General features: G+C 41.5%; 2 non-coding genes across 2 annotated transcripts; both read right to left on the reverse strand.

Moving 5' to 3' along the window:
• Positions 1–1,218: 1,218 nt before the first annotated feature.
• LOC113900523 lies at positions 1,219–1,280 on the reverse strand. The gene has a single exon (XR_003513163.1). It is a non-coding gene; the product is annotated as a U7 small nuclear RNA (small nuclear RNA).
• A 759-nt stretch (positions 1,281–2,039) lies between these two features.
• Positions 2,040–2,112, reverse strand: TRNAI-UAU. Its single transcript has one exon. It is a non-coding gene; the product is annotated as a tRNA-Ile (tRNA).
• Between the last annotated feature and the right edge of the window lie 16,011 nt (positions 2,113–18,123).

Raw genomic sequence — 18,123 nt, forward strand, 5'->3', positions numbered from 1 at the left:
GAAAACAATCAAGTTCCCAAGATGTAGGTTTTTTTAAAAAACAAAATGGAATTTTCATTTTGAGATAATTGTAGATTCACATGACTCGCTAAGAAATAGTACAGAGATCCTGTGTACAGTTTGCTCAATTTCTCCCAATGGTAACATTTTATAAAACAATTTTACATTATCTCAACTAGGATATTTCACTGATGCAATGAAATTGTATCAATTGATATTTCGTTTTCTTTTCAAGGAAAAGAACATTTTTATCACCACAAGAATCCCTCCTGGTGCCCTCCTCTCTTGGCAACAGCTGACCTGTTCATCATGTCCATAATTCTGTTATTTCAAGAATGTTATATAAATAAAACCACAAAATCCGTGGTTTGGGATTGTTCTTTTTTTCCCCCACCTAGCATAATTCCCTGGAGAGTCATCTGAGCCATCTGTGTCCATAGTTTGCCCTTTTCATTGTTGAGTAGTGTTCCATGGTATGGATGTACCACGTTTGTTCAGTGATTATCTGGTGAAAGACATCTGAGTTGTTTCCAGTTTTTGGTCATTATGAATAAAGCTGTTATGACCATTTGCACGCAGATGTTGATGTAAACATAAATTTTAATTATCTGGGAGAAATGTCCAAGAGTGTCATTGCTGGATTGTATGGTAGTCACATTTTTGTTTTGTGTGGAGCTGTCAGATTGTTTTCCAGAGTGTTATTTTTTGTTCTCAGCAGCAAGCTATGGATGATCCAGTTTTATGCAGTCTTGACAGAATTTGGTGCTGCTATTGTTTTTCATTTTAGCCACTTTGAAAGGTGTGTGGTGATTTATCATTGGAGTTTTAATTTGCATTCCCCTAATGGATAAGACTGTTGAACATCTTTTCATGTGCTTACTTGCCATCTGTATATTCTCTTTGGTGACATGTTATTAATGCTTTTTTCTCATTTTCTAATTAGATTGTTTGTTTTTTAGTGTTGAGTTTTTATATATTCTAGATTCTAGTCCTTTGTTGAATATGTGGTTTGCATGTATTTTTTCCTAGTTTGTGGCTATCTTTTCATCCTTTTAAGATCTTTTGCATAGCAAAATTGAAAGTTTTTGATGAGGTCTAATTTATCAGTTTTTCCTTTTATAGATTATGTTTTTGTAGACTTCTTTATTTAGTCCTACATCCCCCAATTTTTCTCGTTTTTTTCTGAAAGTTATAGTTCACATTTATTTTTTTTTCCTGAGGGGTTCTTCTGATAAAGACCAGAAACCTACTAGACCAATTCTAGAAGAGCTATAACACTTAATTTTGAATTATACATTTAGTCTGTGATTCATTTTGAGATAATTTTTTATAAGGGAATCCCTGGTAGCTCAGTGGTAAAAAATCTGACTGCCAATGCAGGATACCTAGGTTCAATCCCTGGGTTGGGAAGATCCCCTGGATAGGGAAATGGCAACCCACTCCAGTATTCTTGCCTGGAGAATTCCATGGAGAGAGGAGCCTGGTTGTCTACAGTCCATAGGGTAGTGAAGACTCGGACACAACTGAGGGACTGAGCATGCAAGAGGCTTAAGCCCAGGTTCTTCCTTTTTTGTTCTATTTTGTTTTCTGGCTTCCGATGTCTCATTGCTCCAGTACTATCTGTTGTAAAGGTTGTCCTTCCTGCATTGAATTGCTCTTGCACTTTATAAAAAAAAAATCAGTTGGACATATTTGTGTGGGCCTATTTATGGGTTCTGTATTCTATTCCACTGATCTATACATTTATCCCTCTAAAATACCACACCATCTTGATTATTGTGAAAGTGAAAATGTTAGTCGCTCAGTCGTGTCTGTCTCTTTGTGATCCCATGAACTGTAGCCTGTCAGGCTCCTCGGTCTATGCAATTCTCCAGGCAAAAATACTGGAATGAATAGCCATTCCATTCTCCAGGGGATCTTCCCTACCCAATGATCAAACCCCGATCTCCTGCATTGCAGACAGATTCTTTACTGTCTGAGCCACCAGGGAAGCTCAAAGTACAGAGAATCACCCTCCTTATGGCAAAGACACTCTGCCTAGGCCCCAGCAAGATTTGAACTTGTGACCCCTGGTTTATAAGACCAGCACTCTAACCCCCAAGCTATGGAGCCAAGTCATATATCTCTTTAATATCTTTAATATTTGATATCTTTAGTATCAAGCAGAATGATTCCTACCACTTTATTTTTCAAAATTGTTTTTAGCTATTCTAGTTACTTTGCCTTTTTGTACAAGTTTTAGAATAATGCTGTTTGAATCTACAAAAACTCTTGCTGGGGATTTCAATAGAGATTGCATTAAAGCTGTGTATTGATTTAGGGATAAATTACATCTATATTGAGTCTTTCAATTCACAAATACCATATATCCCTCAATTATTTAGGTCTTTGATTTCTTTCTTCAATGTTTTATAAATTCCAGCATGAAGATTCTGTACATGTTTTGCTAGTTTATATACAACTGTTCATTTTCTTTGTTGTGAATGGTATTGCATTTTTAATTTTATTCTCCATATATCATTATTAGTATTGATACATAGAAATGTGATTAATTTTAAAAATATTGATCTTATATTCTACAACCCTATTGAACTCACTTATTAGTTCTAGAAAGGTCTTTGCTTTCTGCTTTATTTTTGTATATTCCTTGGGCTTTTTTACAAAGACACTAATGTTATCTGAAAATAGGGACATTTTAATTTCCTTGTTTTCAATCTTAGTGCCTTTTATTTCTTTTTCTTGCCCTGTTACAACATGGAACTTCCAATACTATGTTGAATGAATTGTGAGAGTCTTATGTTTTGAATAAGGGGCTTCCCTGATGGCACAGGCAGTAAAGAAACTGCCTGCAATGCAGGAGACCCAGATTTGATCTCTGGGTTGGGAAGATCCCCTGGAGAAGGGAATGGCAACCCATTCCAGTATTCTTGCCTGAAAAATCCACGGGCAGAGGAGACTGGTGGGCTACAGTCCACGGGGTGGCAAAGAGTTGGACAGGACTGAGCAACTAACACTTTCACTTTCTATGTTGAGTAAGAAAGAGAAACAATTTAGCCCTTTTCCTAATCTTGGGGAGAAAGCATTCAGTGTTTCTTTATCAAGTATGATGTTAGTCGTATAGGGGCTTCCCTGACAGCTCAGTTGGTAAAAAGTCCACCTGCAATGCAGGAAACCCCAGATTCCTGGGTCGGGAAGAACCTCTGGAGAAGGGATAGGCTACCCATTCCAGTGTTCTTGGGCTTCCCTTGTGGCTCAGCTGATAAGGAATCCACCTGCAATGTGGGAAACCTGGGTTCGATCCCTGGGTTGGGAAGATCCCTTGGAGAAGTGAAAGGCTACCCACTCCAGTATTCTGGCTAGAGAATTCCACGGACTGTATAGGCCATGGGGTTGCAAAGAGTCGAAGACGACTAAGCACCTTTCACTTTCTAGTTGTATAGGGTTTTTTTCATTCATTTTTGATTGTTTTTGTTCTTAGACATTTTGTATCAAATTAAGAAAGTTCCCCTTTATTCCTAGCTTTCTGAGAATTTTTTTCCTTATCACAGAAGGGTGTTGGATGTTGTCAAAAGCTTTTTTGAAGATACAAGTTTTTGATCATTACAAATTGTTTGTAAGGCACTCAGGCAATAATTTTTGTAGGTGCTGAATCACCTTCCTCCAGATGGATACATGGCACCTGCAGGTAGTCAAAGCCAACCATGCCCATGTGTTTTCCCTTTCAGCAACTTGTCTCATTGTGTTGGACGACAGTTTATTTTCCCAGGCTTTCAGAAACATTTGAACATTTCAAAAATGTTTATTTTTCATGGGTCCCTGAGAAATGTGCAAGAGCTTTATTTATTAAAGTTGAAATATTTTCGTTATTCAGATCTCTCAGGTTTTTCCACTCAAGTCTTGTTGCTGGTTTGAGAAATGTGACTGGTTCAGAACTGATTGTCAAGTGGTGATATGTGAGGGATTGTACAGCGATGTTGCTACAAAGTATGAACTGAGTTAGATTTCTCTGTCTTGGATTATTCCCACTGCCCACTTTCAGAACTTTCTAAAATAACTTATTCATGTGACTCATCCACAGTGATGTGCTGGTAAAGCTTTAGTAACCAGCTCTCAGGATTGGAAGTGACCTCTGATTTGCTGATTTCCGTCATGTACAGAGATTTCCCAGGTGGCCCTGGTGGTAAAGAACCCACCCACCAATGCAGGAGATGCAAGAGACGTGGGTTTGATCCCTGGGTTGGGAAGATCCCCTGGAGAAGGGAATGGCAACCCGCTCTAGTATTCTTGCCTGAAAAATCCCATGGACAGAGGAGCCTGGCGGGTTATAGTCCGTGGTGTCGCAAAGAGTCAGACACGATTGAAGCGACTTAGCATTCATGTGTGATGTAAAGGTTCCACCATAGCAAACTTTAGGCATCATTATGATGTCACTGAGCATGGAGTTGGGACAAGATGAAAGGTACAAGCTGGCTCCAGCATACTGCTGCTGCTAAGTCGCTTCAGTCGTGTCCGACTCTGTGCGACCCCATAGACGGCAGCGCTCACACATAACTCAGTATAACACTGGTGACAGCATGTCTGACACAAACTGCCCAGGCACTCCGCTTCTCAGACTATTATGGGATTGTCACTTTTTTCTGAGTGTTTTTAAGAGTATATGAAAGAAAGAATAGGTGGTCAGCCCCGCAGAAATGGACTTCAATGATTAGCACATACAACTTGGGGGGGGCATGTTTCAATAGTTCACGTTTTTGTGACTGAGTAGTATGGATGTACCAGTTTATGCTCTTCACCTATAGTAGGGCATCTGAGTCATCTCTAAGCTTTTGCTTGAGAATAGAGCTATTATGAACTTTCACGTGCAGGTTTTTATGTGCACATAACTATTTTTAAAATATGCCTTCATTAGTCTCCTCCCTTTGTCCCTCACCCAAAGCCTGAAATCCTGAAGTAGTAATTTCCTTGTTTTTTTAAACTCCAATTCAAGATATAACAGCATTACTGGAAAAAGGCACAGTGGTACAGAATCCGCCTCCCAATGCAGGAGATGCAAGAGACGTGGGTTCAGTCCCTGGATTGGGAAGATCCCCTGGAGTAAGAAATGACAACCCACTCCAGTATTCTTGCCTGGAAAATTCCATGGACAGAGGAACCTGGAGGGCTACAGTCTATGGGGTCTCAAACAGTCAGACACAACTGAATGAATGAGCATGCGTTGTGTAATTCCACCCTTGGCAATGATATGTTAGAATTTTAAGAGATGCTGGCCATTCGAAGCTCATGTCTAAATGTGGTCTGGTCTTGATCCACGTGTTAATCCTAACAAAATGTTTTTTAGCATTCACATAGAGCATCACAGGGATGGTTAGCTATCCTACTGGCTTTTAGGACCTGCTAATATCTTCACCCCATTAGCATGAACCTCTGCTCAAATTCCAAGTCAGATAGAATGAAGCAAATAAACCCAAAAGCCATGTCCTGCACCTCAGCATGATGCGGCTGAGCTATCCTGATCATATGCTCTTTGAGATGCATCTTTGATTCTTGTGTTGACTGATGCTGGGCTGGCATCATGAGTGTAAGGATTTTCATTTCTCTGAAGCATTACCTTTTTGAGGGGGCAAAATTGCTGAGTAATTAACAGAGTGAGTCCAGGGCAGACAGCCTGGGTTCGAAATCCAGCTCTGTGGGTGTTAGATGTGGGAACTTGGGGGAGTTCTGCCACCTCTCGTACTCAGGTTTATCATTTGTCAAATGGGGTAAGGATAATATTTACTTCATGCAGTTGTTATCAAGATTAAATGAGATAATGTGTAAAGCATCTAGAAAAAGGTTTAGTACATAGTACACGTTCAGTACCTCGTCATCACCACCATCATGATGCACGTGTTGGAGTCAGGAAAATTTCAGGGCCCATTCTCTCCCTTAAGAGCCATTGACTTCCTCACAAACTTGGCTCTCCTTTCCTTGTGTCATGTAAGGCTCCTCAGTTCCACCCCACAGCTCCCACCTTCCTGGAGCTCTGCTGAATACACTGATTTTGGGCCCCTCCACTCTCTGCATTGGATGCTGGGGGTGTTGCTCACTCCTGTCTCAGGGCTGATAGGCAAACAGAAGCCAGTTGACTGACCTGCAAGGTATGCCCTTGGGTCTCCTCCACTGCCTGCCACCCCTTCTGCTCCATCTCCTCTGCACAGAAAGGGGGCCTCACAGGCCACAGGCCTGGGCTCAGCTCTCACCTTGCAGGTCTCTAAACCCTGGTATTCTTCCAGGGCAGAGGGGAGCTGTTTCCTGCCCCCAGCACCCACCACCTTGCTCTTTTTCAGCTTCTTTTGCAGGTCTTTCCTCTCTACCCAATCCAGACTCATTGCCCTGTGGTACCTCCTTCAACTCAGGGACCTTGGTTTTCTCTACACACAGCAGGGAGCGTTCTGCACATAGGTGGATTGGCAGCACTTCCCAGAGCTTCTACCAGATCCTCTAAATCCCACTAGCCTGCAACTCCTTAAGGCTGAAGCGCGTTAATCTTCATGTCCTGCTAAGACCCAGAAAAGTGCCTCTATGTAGTGTATCAATATTTATTAAATGAATGCTTGAATAAATGATGAATTTCTAGAGAGCACTGGAGGTGGGGGAAATGCCCTGCTAACATGGGTCCTTGCTACCTCCCAGGCATCAGCCTTCTGTTGGAAAGTTGGCCCGTAATCCTTGCAGTACTCTTCGGCTGCTGATTTTCCAACTGTGGCTTTACACCTGTTTCATTTTACAATATTTATTGGGAAAGCACTTTAGCTGCTTATTATAGTCAGATATCATCCATGACAAGCCATTTTCCTTGAATTAGCTCAGTGAGAAGTATTTCTAAAGGCGTTAAATGAAATCATCCAGACATTTCCCATGGCCAGCTGGACCAGCAGCCAGTTCAGCCCCCTGGCTTGAATACAGAGTGGAATGTGTTTTTAGTCTACTCCAAGCCCCAAACTGCTACTAATTCTCACACTAATAAATGGGGCTTTAGCAAATTCTCCTAAGCAAAAGCAACAGGAGAATTTACAACTGTGCTTTCAGTAAATTAAATGAGATAATGCAGTGCCTGGCACGTAGTAAGCAGCCAGTAAGTGCTAACTGTTATGTCTCTGGACAACACTACAGAGAATTGTTGCAGAAAATATAACTAAAAAGATGGGGGCTGATAGGGAAAATATTTTCAAAGGTTAGTAGAAAGTAAGGTCATTTAAGGGCTTCCCTGGTGGCTCAGACGGTAAAGCGTCTGCCTGCAATGCGGGAGACCTGGGTTTGATTCCTGGGTTGGGAAGATCCCATGGAGAAGGAAATGGCAATCCACTCCAGCACTCTTCCCTGGAAAATCCCATGGACGGAGGAGCCTGATAGGCTACAGTCCATGGGGTCGCAAAGATCAGACACGACTGAGCGACTGAGTGATTTCACTTTCAAGGTCATTAAAATAATTATTTCCTTGAAGTTAGGAATAAAGAAGATAATGCTGAAAAAGAAAATCATTTAATAAAAATTAAAGGGATGAAAATAGAGTTAGGAGATTGCTAGAAAGCTAATAGGCAACGTGCATTTTATAACATGTATTTAAAAACATGAATTACATGCACTCACCCTGGAAAATTTCACTCAATCAAATCACATTGTCACAAACTGCTGTTACAAAAATTTTGAGATATACCAAAACAGCAACACCAACAAGGTAGAAGTAGAAAATTGTGCTTACATCCTTAGATAATCATTGCAAAGGGTTTTGGGTAAATGCAGAAATCCTCACTGAAACTTGAATCTACAAAACACGCACTGCGTAGCTCTGTGATTCCATCCTGGCTGTCCTGAAATAACGCCTGTGATGCTGTCAACATGCCTGAACACATGGAACTTGCATAGGGAAACTCATTAACTCCAAGACCAGGATCCTTTTCCCGAAATACCTATTCCTGGCTTCCTGATGCCACTCTTTCTTTGCTTTTGTTGTTAAAGATGAAAATATTGATTTTAACCAGACTGAAACTAGTTACCAGCTCCGCTTTTACTAATGCCTTTTCAAAGTACTGCTTTATTCCCATTAATTTTGGATGTTCCTGTTTTCCATAACTTGAGTTTATAAGCCTGAAAATGGAATTTTATAGCACGATGCCTCTTGATGATTACCTTTTATTCCTGGGTGAGCAGAAGGCTGATTCTTACCCAGCCTGTGATCAGGAGAGGTGATCTTGGTGGAAGAAAAATATAATGTGATTTTGGCAGCCAGCCATACTGGGTCATTAGCTGAAAAGGAGATATGACCCAAGGCTTTTTTTTCCTAATTAAAAAAATGTTTAGTTTTTAAAAACCACTTTATTGAGGTATGATTGACTTGTAAAAAATCGTACATATTTATTATATACAGCTTGATGAGTTTGAGGATAAATCACTTTCAAAGCCACAGACATATTCATCACCTTCTGGAAGGGGCTACTTTTCTTTTGCCTCCTTTATTATTACTGCTATTAATATTATTATCTTGTGTGCACTTGTGTGTGGTAAGAGCGCTGAAGATGCATCCTCTTAGAAAATTTTAGCTACTGTTGGCTGTGAGCACTATGCTTGAGAGTAGATCTCCTGGATGATGTTCTATTACAGCAAGACTGGTGGGCAATCCAAGGGGGAGAGAGGTTAACCACAGCACAGAATTCCTGATGGAGTCTGCTTTAAAGGTGGCCATGAGATAGTGCCAGCTGACACCATGGGGAGCAGAGCAGCGAGCACACTGGGGGAAAACTGCTTGGATGAATGAGGGCTGTGAGACATGATGGTGTGGAGCCGATCTTGTCCTGAGTCAGAGTCAGTAGTAGAGCAGGATGGCCATCTCCCCACCTCCATCTAAGAAAAAGTGGCAGTATTTCACTCTAGCAAAAAGCTAGAAATAAATCATACTTTTGCTTTAACAGTATACCTCTGAAGTAGTTGGAGGAAGTTTTCAATAAATACATCCTGAACAGAGGCAGTTGTCATAAAAACAAGATCATTAGAACACTTGTCTAGGTAACTTACTCATAGTGTAGAAAAAGCCTAGTTTCCTCCCTGAATTTATGGCTGGCCAGAGCCAATTACAGTTATATATATATTTTTTAAATTTTATTTTTAAACTTTACAAAATTGTATTAGTTTTGCCAAATATCGAAATGAATCCACCACAGGTATACATGTGTTCCCCATCCTGATCCCTCCTCCCTCCCCATACCATCCCTCTGGGTCGTCCCAGTGCACCAGCCCCAAGCATCCAGTATCGTGCATCAAACCTGGACTGGCAACTTGTTTCATACATGATGTTATACATGTTTCAATGCCATTCCCCCAAATCTTCCCACCCTCTCCCTCTCCAACAGAGTCCATAAGACTGTTCTATACATCAGTGTCTCTTTTGCTGTCTCGTACACAGGGTTATTGTTACCATCTTTCTAAATGCCATATATATGCGTTAGTATACTGTATTGGTGTTTTTCTTTCTGGCTTACTTCACTCTGTATAATAGGCTCCAGTTTCATCCACCTCATTAGAACTGATTCAAATGTATTCTTTTTAATGGCTGAGTAATACTCCATTGTGTATATGTACCACAGCTTTCTTATCCATTCATCTGCTGATGGACATCTAGGTTGCTTCCATGTCCTGGCTATTATAAACAGTGCTGCGATGAACATTGGGGTACATGTGTCTCTTTCCCTTCTGGTTTCCTCAGTGTGTATGCTCAGCAGTGCAATTGCTGGATCATAAGGCAGTTCTATTTCCAGTTTTTTAAGGAATCTCCACACTGTTCTCCATAGTGGCTGTACTAGTTTGCATTCCCACCAACAGTGTAAGAGGGTTCCCTTTTCTCACCACATTAACAAATTGAAAAATAAAAACCATATGATTATCTCAATAGATGCAGAGAAAGCCTTTGACGAAATTCAACATCTATTTATGATAAAAACTCTCCAGAAAGCAGGAATAGAAGGAACATACCTCAACATAATAAAAGCTATATATGACAAACCCACAGCAAACATTATCCTTAATGGTGAAAAATTGAAAGCATTTCCTCTAAAGTCAGGAACAAGACAAGGGTGCCCACTTTCACCATTACTATTCAACATAGTTTTGGAAGTTTTAGCCACAGCAATCAGAGCAGAAAAAGAAATAAAAGGAATCCAAATTGGAAAAGAAGAAGTAAAACTCTCACTATTTGCAGATGACATGATTCTCTACATAGAAAACCCTAAAGACTCCATCAGAAAATTACTAGAACTAATCAATGACTATAGTAAAGTTGCAGGATATAAAATCAACACACAGAAATCCCTTGCATTCCTATACACTAATAATGAGAAAACAGAAAGAGAAATTAAGGAAACAATTCCATTCACCATTGCAACGGAAAGAATAAAATACTTAGGAATATATCTACCTACAGTTATATTTTTTAACCCACAGAAAAAAATCAGTAACTTTTTTTAAATAAGGGAAACTTAGTTTTAAATAAACAATGGCAACAGAAATCCACAAGCATTTTTTTCCATAAGCACTTTTTTTCAGATGTTGGCAAAAACAATAGCAACAAAAATTTTATAAGAAAATAAACAATAAATAAATAAACAATGGCAGCAAAAATTCACAAGCATTTTTTACAGATGTTGGCAATAAAAAAAAGCAGTATTTTTTAATGAAAATAAAAGACTTTTATGGTTTATCTCAGTGGATTAAAATTAACATGAACTTATATTTTTGACACATTCTATCATAGCAACATATTTAGCACAAACAACTTTCTTCCTTTGGATTTAGAAGCAGTGCTTAAACAGAACCACTAATTGACATTTTGTGAAAAATAATTTATGGTACATTTTATTCTCTTATTGCTATAAAACTGATTTAAAATAATGAGGCTCTTGAAAGGATATGACCTGGACCATCAAATGTACTTATTAGAGTTGTTTGTTAAATCATGATGGGGAAATTCTCACCTCTTAATAAGTGTAAGACAGTGCAATACAAAGCAGGGTGGAGATGGGGTATGGCTCATCTCCTGATAGCGCTTAGCTCTCTCTCTGTCTGTCTGTCTGTCCAGATGTCAGGAAACAGTGTTTTTGAATGCCCAACCTCCCTCTCCTGCTATTAGAATCTAATCTGGCATCCAGACACAGTGAAGTCACTGTCAGAGTAGAAACAAGATTCTATCCAAGGATCCTATCTGAATTCTAACAGACCCAAAAGATAGCACCAGCACCCCCAGGGTTACCAAAGTCAAGGGCTAGGCAGGAAATGCCCCTCTCAGGGCCGCATTGGCGTAGAACCTCATCTACGTATGTATGTATTCATCCATTCTTGTGTTTGTTCATCCCTCAGTGTGCCTTGAGCATCTACAATGCCCTGTCTAGGAACTCAGTGTGAACTCCAGAGTGAACAGAGCAGATGTGGTCTCCACCCTCATGGAGCTGGAAGACATGAAGAGGAAGGTGCTTGATGTTTTGATGTGGGGGGCTAGAGTACACTGAGAGCTCTGAATTCTGGGAACACAGAGCAGAGAGGAAGACACCAAAGATGGGGGACTCTGGATGCCACAGAGGATGGGGAGGCAGGTGACAGGACATCTGGATCCCCTAAGAGAATTATAAACCCAGCCAGATGGTATTTTACTGATCACAGGCACTGCTATCAGGAGCATTCTGGGCCAAGGAAGTACTAGTCACTGCAACCTCAAGAGCTATAGGGGTGCTAAAAGCCTATGGAATGAGCAGGGACTGGGGCAGGGGGAAGAGGCTGCCAGAGTTGGGACTTCTGAGATCAGGGTCAGTTGGCTGAGACTATAGCTGGCATGTCTCCAGTTGGGATAATCAGACAGCTACTCTAGGCTTGCAAATATCTGTCTTTAGTAGTATATACCCAAGGGTGCAATCGGAGAAGGCGATGGCACCCCACTCCAGTACTCTTGCCTAGAAAATCCCATGGATGGAGGAGCCTGGTAGGCTGAAGTCCATGGGGTCTCGAAGAGTCAGACACAACTGAGCAACTTCACTTTCACTTTTCACTTTCATGCATTGGAGAAGGAAATGGCAACTCACTCCAGTGTTCTTGCCTGGAGAATCCCAGGGACGGGGGAGCCTGGTGGGCTGCCGTCTATGGGGTCGCACAGAGTTGGACACGACTGAAGCGACTTAGCAGCAGCAGCAGCAAGGGTGCAATGGAAGATGTCAACATATAGCCTCCTTTTAAGTGTGTTAACTTGGGCAGCCCTACACTGGTTGAGTTGCATGGGAGCCCCACACCTTTCTGGGATGGCCACCATGGTGGTATACAGTGGGTGCTCTCATGGGTGAATTTTGCTCATTACCTGAACAAAAAGACCAAGATAGCCAGTTGTACTTCCAGAGCCTCTATTCAGAGGGCAGGCAGTACCTGCCACATCACTGAAGTCCAATTAGGATCCAGCAGATCAGCAAGGGAGGGGCACCTGAGAATCCTTCTTGTCACCATAATGTCACATAACCTCTGTCCTTTCCAGTCATACAGCTGGACACTTTTATTAGAAGGTGTGGGAGGGCAATGAATAGGAGAGATTAAGTGAAAAGGCAGAGGAACCAGAGGTCAAATTGCCAACATCTGTTGGATCATAGAAAAAGCAAGAGAATTCCAGAAAAAAATCTACTTCTGCTTCATTCATGACACTAAAGCCTGAGACTGTGTGGATCACAACAAACTGGAAAATTCTTCAAGAGATGGGAATACCAGACCACCTTACCTGCCTCCTGAGAAATCTGTATGCAGGTCAAGAAGCAACAGTTAGAACTGGACATGGAACAACAGACTGATTCAAAATTAGGAAAGGAGTGTGTCAAGGCTGTATATTGTCACCCTGCTTATTTAACTTACATGCAGAATAATACATCATGCGAAATGCCAGGCTAGATGAAGCACAAGCTGGAATCAAGATTGCTGGGAGAAACATCAATAACCTCAGATATGCAGATGATACTACCTTTATGGCAGAAAGCCAAGAGGAACTAAAGAACCTCCTGATGAAAGTGAGAAAGTGAAAAAGCTGGCTTAAAACTCACGGCATCCAGCCCCATCACTTCATAGCAAATAGATGGGGAAACAATGAAAACAGTGAGAGACTTTATTTTATTGGGCTCCAAAATCACTGCAGTTGGTGACTAAAGCCATGAAATTGCTCTTTGGAAGAAAAGCTATGACAAATCTAGATAGCATATTAAAAAGCAGAGACAATACTTTGCTGACAAAGGTCTATCTAGTTAAAGCTATGGTTTTTCCAGTAGTCATGTATGGATGTGAGAGTTGGACCATAAAGAAGGCTGAGCATCAGAGAATTGATGCTTTTGAACTGTGGTGTTGGAGAAGACTCTTGAGACTCCCTTGGACTGCAAGGAGAGCAAACCAGTCAATCCTAAAGGAAATCAACCCTTAATATTCATTGGCAGGACAGAGGCTGAAGCTGAAGCTCCAATACTTTGGCCACCTGATGCGAAGAGCCGACTCATTAGAAAAGACTGAGGCTGTGAAAGATTGAAAGCAGGAGAAGAAGGGGATGACAGAGAACAAGATAGTTGGGTGGCATCACCAACTCAACGGGCATGAGTTTGGGCAAGCTCTGGGAGATGGTGAAGATAGGGAAGCCTGGTTTGCTGCAGCCCATGAGATCACAAAGAGTTAGACATGACCGAGTGACTAAACAACAACAACCATGTGTTTTGCCTAGAAAAAATATTATCCTTTGAGGATTGTTCACATTGTAGAATTATACTAAGATTGTAGAATTGGACTAAATTATTTTTTCTCCACTAGCTGGTGAAAGGTTCCACTTAGGACCCGCAAAGAAGTTTTATTTCTTTGTATGTATGAGTATGGTTAAGTGATTTTTGACTCTCACAATTTGTATTAATATAATGGAATTTTATGCATCTAGTTAAAATAATGATTTGTCTATATTTAATAACTTAGAAAGCTGTCCATGATACATGAGAGTGAAAAAAATGCAAATCACAAAATTTTAAGTGTGCTTTGATTCTATTTATATAAAATTATATGTGTGTATTCATGCAAAAAAATGTCTGAAGAGGGGTTCACCAAAATGTTAACATGGATTGTGACACCAAGTAACTTTTTTTCCACTTTCTCCCTCATGCTTTTCTGAATTGAATTAATATATTTCTATATTGAGAAATGTTTTGTTTTTATTGAAGCTATTTTAAATCTAAGAACAAAACAAAACAAATTCTAGTAGTTTTTGGGAGTTGGATCATCCTTTACTAAATTTCTTCCATGTTATTCTTCTGCTTGATTAAGAAGCCAAAATTCTTTTGAGAGATGGATTGTCTAGTTGAGCAGTTTGTAGAAACAGCATTCTCTCACTGAGATGCTACCTGACAACTTCCTACAGTCAAGCATGCTTCAGTTCAGTTCAGTTCAGTTCAGTCGCTCAGTCGTGTCCGACTCTTTGCGACCTCATGAATCGCAGGACACCAGGCCTCCCTGTCCATCACCAACTCCCAGAGTTCACTCAAACTCATGTCCATTGAGTCAGTGATGCCATCCAGCCATCTCATCCTCTGTCGTCCCCTTCTCCTCCTGCCCCCAATCCCTCCCAGCATCAGGGTCTTTTCCACTTCTCATGAGGTGGCCAAAGTATTGGAGTCCTTCAAAGGACTGAAGCATCAGTCCTTCCAATGAATATTAAGGGTTGATTTCCTTTAGGATGGACTGGTTGGACCTCCTTGCAGTCCAAGGGACTCTCAAGAGTCTTCTCCAACACCACAGTTCAAAAACATCAATTCTTCGGTGCTCAGCTTTCTTCACAGTCCAACTCTCACATCCATACATGACCACTGGAAAAACCATAGCCTTGACTAGACGGACCTTTGTTGGCAAAGTAATAGGTAACTGCAATTTCTCTGTATAAAGAAATGATCCTTCTTCTTTGACATTGTTATGGCAAACACTCCAAGAGTCCATGGGGACCCTGCCCCTTCCCATGCACTAGGGACTCCTCAGAGATACAAAGGGGTAAAAATAACTCATGAAAGTTGTCGATATTTTGATTTTTTAAAGTGTAGGATAAAAGCAAAATCATCAGAGGAAGAGGTGAGGATATGAAGAGCACAGCTCTTTGGGTCAAGAGTGACACTGGAGTGTATATCTTAGCTCATTCATGTTTATCATTGGGAATTTGGAGGTCAGTGTCAGCATAATCTTTCCAATGAAAATTGCATACCAAGCTTTCAGCAGCTGGTGTATCAGAAAGCCTTCCCGGAGCTGGTGGTACAACACAAAGACCTAATCAAAAACAGGGTGGATTTAAATATGTGAAAATACCATTCTTTCCTCTCTAGGCCTGGGTAGCCAACAGCACATTTATTGAGTGAGAAGGAATCCTTGTAGACCCTATACAGCTTGCCAGCTTATATCCTAAAGTTACAGGATATTGGAAGGAAATTGTTTTTTAATCTAAAATGTGTTTAGAGTTCCTAAATTTGGCTTAGCATTTTATGATTGAATTTTCTTGAGGAGTCAAGGAGCTTCTGGGTCATGACTATATGCTGGGCATATTGAGAACTGTTTCAGAACAAATGTCTGCTTTGGGCGGTTCAGATGTAAGTCCTGGCTCATTCTCCAACCTCATACTCTTCCACACTTTCCATTTTGGGCTCGACCCCAGCTGCACCAGGACCCAACCACACTCCTTTGCTGTTCCTCAAACACATCAAGCATGCTCTGATTTCAAGGTGTGTTTCCTTTCTTTCCTCTTCCTACATCTTCTCAGCTCAAACATTACCAAGCAGAGTGGACTTCCCCATAAAGATAGCACACCATTCCTGACCCAGGTACTCTTATAGCCCCTGTACTCTGCTTCATTTTACGTATAGCACTTATCCAATCCTGATACATTGCATGTGTGTGTGCTGTTTGTCTACTCCTACCAGAGTGTCAGCTCCATGAACATAACTACTGTCTGTTTCGTTCACTACTGTTTCCCTGGTATCAGCAGTGCCTGGCACATAGTGGATACTTCATAATATTTTGTTGAATGAAAGAAGGAATGCTTGAATTCAATTTCCCCAATGGACATGTTCTGGGCAATTGTGTATAAATTAATTATTATAAATGGAACATGATTTTTATTGAGATATAGTTGATTTACAATATTGTGTTAATTTCTGGTGGAACATATTTTAAATGCATTAGGGGAAAGCTATTGTTCAAATGAATCCTATCTTTCATCAATCCTATAAAGGGGATTAGAATTCCTACTTGTCCTTTGGTTTAGACCTACGTTTTAGAGTTAAGACTTTTATTCAAGCGAGATCTCCCTATATATGGCTATATGCATGATGGAGAACATTCCAAAGGCCATCCAGACTCATCTGGGCTTTCTGCATAGATGATCAGAATAGTGATCACTCTTCCTCGGTTTGTTTATTGGTACCTAAAGAAGACCAGCAGAACTGAAGGGCTTGCAAAATAGTGGTTGGAAGGAGGGATAATATGAAAATATTAACAACCAGTATTGTTCTCATCCCCTGCTGTGTTAACCCTTTAGTTGATGGACCCTGGGGAGTTGACACAGGGTGGCATGTGCTGGTGTCTCTATACTGATCATCAGCTCCATGGGAAGGAGTTTGCAGAGACTGCTTAGGCAGTAAGCAGGTAGATTTCATTCTTCAGTGTCAAAGCCACATGCCCCCACTTGGCTGTAGGGGTCTTCCTGGCATGGGCTGGGAGCACCTGGCCTGGGCCTGCACTTGGTGGGTGCTTAATTAACATCTGATCAATGAATTCATTATCTGAGAGAACTTGGTGAGAAAACCTAACTTGAACGTGTTTTTTTCATCTGTGGAGGTGCTTTTATCACTGGCACAGTTAGGGCTTTCTCACAATAGCAGCATGGGAAGTCCAGTCACCAGAAGAGGGTAAGAATAAGGTCTGGGTGGGACAGAGCCAGGTTTTGTGGGACCAGAGCTGTTCACACAGTGGGTGGCCCTGAGTGAGAGGAAAAACAGGAAATTAGGCCCAAGGTCTGGGAAGCAGGGTGGAAGCTTGTATTTCAGGAGTTTGATGGTTGATCTGCTTCTGGGGCTGGGTGTTCTGTACCCTCTGGGATCCAGCTTTATGGAGGACTCCTGGGCTGGGCTCACTGAGGACCTGCTTGCAAAAGCAGAGTGCTCCCTGGGAACAAACCTGTTCTAAGGGAGGGTCTGTGTGCTCAGTCTTTCAGTTGTGTATGACTCTTTGCTACCCCATGGACTGTAGCTTGCCAGGCTCCTCTGTCCATGGGAGCCTCAGGCAAGAATACTGCAGTGGGTTGCCATTTCCTTCTCCAGGGGATTGTCCTGACCCAGGGATCGAACCTGCACCTCCTGCGTCTCCTGCATCACAGGTGGATCCTTTACCCACTGAGCCATTGGGGAAGGGTCAGGCCTATTAATAACAATGCCTGAGTTATCAGAGAACTGATTCTGAGAAGAGTTTGAGGGCTTTTCCTCAGAACTGGCTCCTGTCTGGCTCTGTACAGTATTAATATTACAGCTCAGAGCAGCACTCCTGGTACCCAAAGGTAAAGTGCAAAACCTGACAGGGGAGGTGTCCTCCTACCTCTGTTAGAAGAGAGCTTCAGTGCCCAGAGTGATGCTGCCACACGAAGGTGGGCACAGCTTGGCGCTGCCCCAGGACTCCAGTCCAGTCGCCTTCTCCTCACCTCACAGGCAGCAGTGGAGGCTGACGGATTTTACATTAACAATCACACTTGCCTTTCACGAAGCCCACATGTATGTGCTGGCTGGCTTTATGGACATTCCTTCTAATTCTTACAGGAACCCTTGCAAGGGAAGTATTGTTGACTTCACTTGCAGGTGTAGGAGGATGGTGTATCTGCTCAGGAGACACTCAGTTCACGAAGGCAATGTAAACCCTTTTCTCCAGCTGACTTGAGCTTCCTAATGCATCCCCAGCCTGCTGGGTAGCACGAAATGGAGTCTTACCAATTAATAATGCCTCAGTCCCTTCTGGTTTATAGCCTCTTTCCTGTTTCAGTAGTCGGGCTTTTCTAAGTTGAATTCGCTGTCAGGGCTG

The sequence above is a fragment of the Bos indicus x Bos taurus genome, chromosome 10, assembly GCF_003369695.1.
Source record: "Bos indicus x Bos taurus breed Angus x Brahman F1 hybrid chromosome 10, Bos_hybrid_MaternalHap_v2.0, whole genome shotgun sequence".
Lineage (NCBI taxonomy): Eukaryota > Metazoa > Chordata > Mammalia > Artiodactyla > Bovidae > Bos > Bos indicus x Bos taurus.